Here is a 6,000-nt window from a genome sequence, read left to right on the forward strand (position 1 = left end):
GAGAACCCAACCCAAAGCGGTGACACTCAGATGCAGAGGAGGATAAGCATTTAAAAGCCACTGTGAAGAGGTAAAACCGGTGGAGAGTGGGAATGGGGATGAGGAAGTGTCCAAGATGAGTCTTACATTTTGAGTTTGGATTTCTGGAGAACAGCAATTCCTTTAGAACTCTTACAATGTACTGCACACATACCATATACTATATATGCATGCTATGTTATTTTTCTCGCAATTACCCGGTAAGGTAGGGATTATGATTTCTAATTTACAGATGAGGAAACTGAGGCTCACAGAGCTCTTTCTAGAGTCTTAGAGATGGTAGGTGGATGAGGCAGAATTGAGATCCACATATTTTTTTTTTTTTGGCACATAAATTCATGCCGTTTTTACTAGCTTTGTTGCCATTACAAGGATTAGGGGGAGAGGAAATAAGAAGTTGGTGGATTTGTTCAGATATCCAGGTGGAAATGTGAGATGCAGGTATAAATTAGAAAAGTAAACTGCATAAAGGGGAAAGTTGGAATGGTGAGAGAATGAAACCACTGAGGATTCAGAGAACAAGGAGAAAAAAGAGAAGGGGAGGGAGTGGGAAAGTGAAAGGCAAATGTAAAACTCTCATGAGTACCCGAGACTAGAAGATGAAATGAAGAGGACCAAAGGAGGAGGCAGAGAAATCATAGTTCAGAGGACAGAAAGAAGACCAGGACAGGGGAGTGCCAAGGACGTTGGGTGCTTAAAGCAAGACCAGGTAGTCAATGGCACTTAATGCTGCCCAGAGAGGTTGGGAAATACTGAAGAGTTGAGAAGGAAGGAGAGTGCTGATGCCCTTGGGAGAGAGTCACTTCAATGGTACAAAGACAGGCAAGCAAAGAGAATGCACTAAGAAAGGACATGAGACCTTATGAAGGAAAAGAAGAAAAGATGAGATTTGGAGAAGGTAGTGGGGTTGTATGTTTTGTTTTGTTTTCAGTATAGAGGAGACAAAGAATGTTAGCAAACAGAGGGAAAGACTGAACATGAAAAGGAATGTGAGACTCAAGACCGAAAGGGTGGTGGGAGACGGTGGGATCATTCATTCTAGTGGAAGAACGAGAGGAGGGGCGATGCATCCTTTAAAAGGGAAGGAAAAGTGAAGCCTGAAAGCAACACAACAAGGACTAAGAGTTGTCTTGTATACAAAAGAGACCATGGTTTATGCTGATAGAAAATGCTGCTGGAAGCCAAGCCCATGGATATTGGAAACAGACATTTACAAAAACCAAAATGAACACGGACACGGACATAATTCTGAAGACAGGGAAAGAACATATTTTGGGGACCTAAAGCTCATTTCATATAGATGTCCATTAGGAGGAAGGTACTTTTACCAACTTTCTTGCATCGCAATAATCAGCCATTGCTGGTGTTATTTCTGAGTCCAGGTAGTGCTTCTGTTGGTATTTGTGAACATTGGTGATTGCATCAGCCCCTCTTAGTGTGAGTATACCTCCAAAGCGTGTGTGTGTGTGTGTGTGTGTGTGTGCGTGTGTGTGTGCATGCGCGCCAGGCAGGCCAGAGATTTCTACCAGATTCTAAATAACTGCTCTTTCTCTCACCTTGAATCCCATTGCCCTAACCCTGAATTCTAAGACCTGTAGTAAAGTGGGGGAGGGGGGTGGCAGAGGCAGAAATAAAGGAAGGGGCTTAGGGAACTTAAACTTTTACTTTTTGAAATAACAAATGAAAAGAAACCAATGAAATCCAGTTCAACCTTAGAAAATTCTCTATTATTTACTTTAATCTCCTTAATCACCTCAAAAGAAATGGTTACTCCTTCTGTATAGTTTTCCAAAGTTGTCATGTCCGTAAATATCTAGCCTATAAAATGTACCTTGGCCCCACCTGCCTCTTGTGCAAATTAACCTCATAGACGGCCCCCATGTCTCACTCAGGGTACACAGCCTCATCTGGCTACAGCTGGCACATTCTTCATGCCACCCTCCCTCCTCCCCTTCAGATTCCCCAGAGAACCAATCAAAGATAGAGAATGTCAGAGTCAGCAACCTCTATGGTCTTTAGGGCTTCTGCTGGGCTCAGCAGTGCCCATGGGGAATGTCTAATGTGGTCTCAGGAATAGGCAAAGAAGATTTTTTTAAAAATGTGATTGGAGAATATAGGGGAAAAAATTAGGGTATTGATAGAAAGATAAGATAAAGAACAAAGAAAGACATGTTACAATTTAGTTGAAGAGGGCCCAGCAATGATCGCTTCACAAGTTGCTCAGTGATCCCTGGGCTGTAATCATCCATCTCCGATGTTCAGCTCCATAAGAGCTTTGGACCAGTGTTAGAACAGCAGGATTCGAATGCCAGTGTAGCTCCTGATGAGCTGGTGGCCCTGGGCAGAGCAGTGGGTCTGTGCCTCATCTTAAATTTGATCACCTTGAAGATTCTTTTGAATTTTTTTAATGGTTCTGTTCGGAGCCTGTGCCTTGTTGAGAACTTGCTTTGGGAATGTTCCTTGATATGATAAGAGAACCTGCTGGTTTTGTTGTATTAGTGCAGAGGATCTAGGAGTGTGAGCTGGAAGGGGAGACCATCGAAGTTCATTTGTGTAAATACTCAAATAACAGGACCCTCCTAAGTCAAAAGGTTAGCTAATTCGTCAGAGCAAGGAAGCTGTGGAAACCCTGCTTGTTAAGGCCACTGAAGTGATGGGCCCCAGGGAACATCTTGTATCTGTCTCCTCTGCCTTGGGGTAGCATGAGGCTTGGTTGCTGGGACCTTGCAACGCATGCAGGGAGCCTGGTTTGGGGCATTGGCGGGACGCACCATCTCTCCTTCCATAGCCCTTAATGAAGTGAGCCGCTCTTGTCCTCATTAGGCCTCAGCATCGTCAATAAAAGAGTCAATAAACCCGGTTGATGGGGTTGGGACTGAGGGGCTGAGAGGCAGTGGCCGCAGATCCACAGGGCAGACGTCAGCTCCTCTGTGTGTCATGACCCAGCAGCCAGGGATCGATAGCCGGCTCAGAATAAAGCCCAAAAGCCTGCCCTCTGAAGTCTCCTCTCTAGATCCATGTTGCCCAGGGCAGAGCAATGCCAGCCGGTCCCTGCTTTGCTTGCAGTTGTTCCTACCCCATGCCATTCAGGGTGCCAGATGCTCCTGTTTCTTCCTGATTAAGCCCTCTGGACACCCCAATGGATGCATATTTAGTGAGTGCCCACCTGGCAGGAGAACATGTAGATGGCAACTCTAAGCAGCCCAGAGGCTGGCGGAGGCGCTGTTTTCTGTGTCTTCTGTCTGCTGACAGTATGCGAGGGGCCCTGGCGGACCAGGCAGTATATTTTCTGCATGTTGTGCTGCCAGACTCCATTCCTGCCTGCTCTGCATCTCTTTAGATACCCTTATCTTATCTAATTACAAGGAATTTCTGATTAATTTTGTGGCCTCTGCTCCGAAGGACCTCTTATCTGCGAGGGCCTTGTATTTTAACCTTGTCATTCTTTTGTTGTTTGTCTTTAAAGGCCAGACGGCGGAGAGGGGGATGCTAAGATCTTGCTGGAATTGGGGCTGGGGGGAGGGGAAGGAAAGGAAAGCAGACAGACCTGGGATTTGTGTATGCTGCTCCATCCCCCTGCCTGTGTGTGGAGACAGCTGGCTGCTTACTTTCATGACAGCCACATGGTACCCAGCCACACAGAACAGGACCCGGGCAGGGACTCGTCTGCTGCCAACCTCTCCAGATCCCTTTGATATTTCCGACAGAGCAGTAAAGGACTCTTGACTATCACAGTTTGCCTTGCCTCTCTCCACCTCCGCTAAGACTCCTCCGTGTAGTTTCCATGGCTACCCCCAATCAGATGTGGCTTCCTGCGAAATTGGATTTCAAAGAAGGACAAGGCTTCAAAGGAATTTGTCCATTTAACAGAATGTCATTAGGAGTGAGGCTGACTGCGGAACCAGGGCCCTCGGATGATTAAGGGGGGGCTGCGCTCATGTGCGGAGGCAGGTTTCTGTCTGCCGCGAGGAACCTTGATGCAACATGACAACGCCGTATTGGAATCTGCCAGTCACCCACTGCACACTCTCCAGCTCCGCACCTCCCTCTACCCCTGTCTCTCTAACACCCAGGATGGATGGAGAAGAGCTGCTCCACGAGTTTCTGCTGCATCCCTCCGTCTGAGTGAGCTATGACAGGCAGCGAGGCCTGAGAGGATGTGCAATGACCTGGGTTTGTTGCTCCTTATCAGACAACTCATTAACTTGTAGCCTATATTAGCATCTGAAAAATATCCTTGAAGAAGAGGGGGTGCTGGTCAAATTTCCTTCCATTGCTGAGAGGGGAAGCAAGGTCAAGGGCTGGGGTTACACACAGGAGGGACTTTGTTTCCTTTGCGTTGTTGTGCGTGTGTGTGTGTTTTTAAGAACAGTTTTAAATTTAGAGAAAAATTGCAATCATCGTACAGAAAGTTCCAATATATCCTCCCTTGCTTTTTAACACGTCAGAAGTACTCAGAAATGATTCAGAGCAGCTACAGTTTTATAGAAGAAGCAATGAGCGTGGTGAACATGTCCCATCAGGAGCCTGGCATTCGCTCTGAAGCCCGGAGGAGGCAGCATGTTAACTTTCCCAGGGCAAAAAGGAAGAGCGGCAGGAGCCAGATTCCCCAGAGACCCCTGCCAGCCTCCCCCCCTCACCCCCCCCACCCCGCCACCCGCAATTTGCTGCAACTTGCAAGTGGGTCATGTGATCCTGAAATCAAGGTACCATTTCTCTTCAGATAGCAGGGCCTAGACCTGCAAACATGCTCAAAGCTACTGCAGCCCTTAAAGCAGGGCTGGGGAATCTTTTTTCTCTGCCCAGGGCCATTTGGATACGTATAACATCATTCGCTTAATAGAATTCATTTAATATAAAGGTATGTTGCTATGAAAAAAGCTCCTAGATTTATTGAATTTCGAGTCCCACCTGCAGTTGCCTTTAGGGCTAGACCAAATAATTCTGTGGGCCTTATGCCACCCAAGGGCCGGATGCACCCCCCCCACACACACACCCCTACCCCACACCTTAAAGGATCAAGTCCCCAAATCCTGAGACCGTCTCTGGAGAGGAAACCATGCCAGGAGGCAGGCATGAGCCCTTCTGGACAATTTCTCCATGCTGCTCCTGTTCCCATATTTGTGGTTTCGTCCATCGGCATCTTCCCTGAGGCTGCTGTAAACCCCAATTCACCCATCTTTTTCCTGTGTCCTCTCTTACCTCTCTCAACCCCTCCCGCATATTCAGTAGGCAGAATCTGAGAACAGAAAGTCCATTTTCACGAAGAAGGAAAAGGGTAGAGGTGGAGTGAGATGCGAGAGATCACACTTCACAGGGGCCCAGGTTAGGTCACCACCCCCCAGCTCTAAATTAGTCAGTGGCTCCCCAGTGCCACTCAATTGAGTTCAAAACCCTCCTTCTGACTTTCAAGTCCCTTCACAATAGAGCTTCCATTTTTCTTCACAAGCATAGTTTCTGTATACCACCCAGCCAGAGAGGCCTACGAACTGTTCTCCAGCAGGAGGCTGTCCCATCTTTGCTTGCTCTGGGTCTTCCACCTGGAAAGCCCTTCTACCTCTTCAAAATCTGGGGTGTTCGGAGTCCATCTCAAATGCCACGTGAACCATGAAACACACATACGTGGCCCTTCCCTCCTTCTCTTATATCCTTCTCCCTCCTTTCAACACCCACGACACTTTAAACTTCCCTCGTGGCACTTGGTCTACTGCACTTCACAACAGCAACCACCCCTCTTCCTTTTGAGAGATTGCACAGTCACCGAAGTTGTGGGAAATCATACAGAGCCCTCCTGTCTGCCAGTTGTCCCCGGTGGTAACATCCCGCAAGATGACAGTGCGCGTCACCCCAGGACATTGACACCTGCTGTGCTGTGAACGAGGCGGAAACGCTCCTCTGTGATCTTGCCCTTCACGGTCCACCCTTGGTCAGCTCCTGGAGGGACAAGGCTGGGTGCCCCTC

General features: G+C 47.7%; 1 protein-coding gene across 1 annotated transcript in view; it reads left to right on the plus strand.

The window, feature by feature from the left end:
- The window catches only part of SKAP1 (src kinase associated phosphoprotein 1), a 304,194-nt gene that overhangs the window by 43,350 nt on the left and 254,844 nt on the right, over nucleotides 1-6,000 (plus strand). The window lies entirely within an intron of this gene.

Source organism: Myotis yumanensis, unplaced genomic scaffold (assembly GCF_028538775.1).
Source record: "Myotis yumanensis isolate MYYU_CA2020_CCGP unplaced genomic scaffold, mMyoYum1.0.hap1 SCAF_16, whole genome shotgun sequence".
In the NCBI taxonomy this organism is placed as follows: Eukaryota; Metazoa; Chordata; class Mammalia; order Chiroptera; family Vespertilionidae; genus Myotis; species Myotis yumanensis.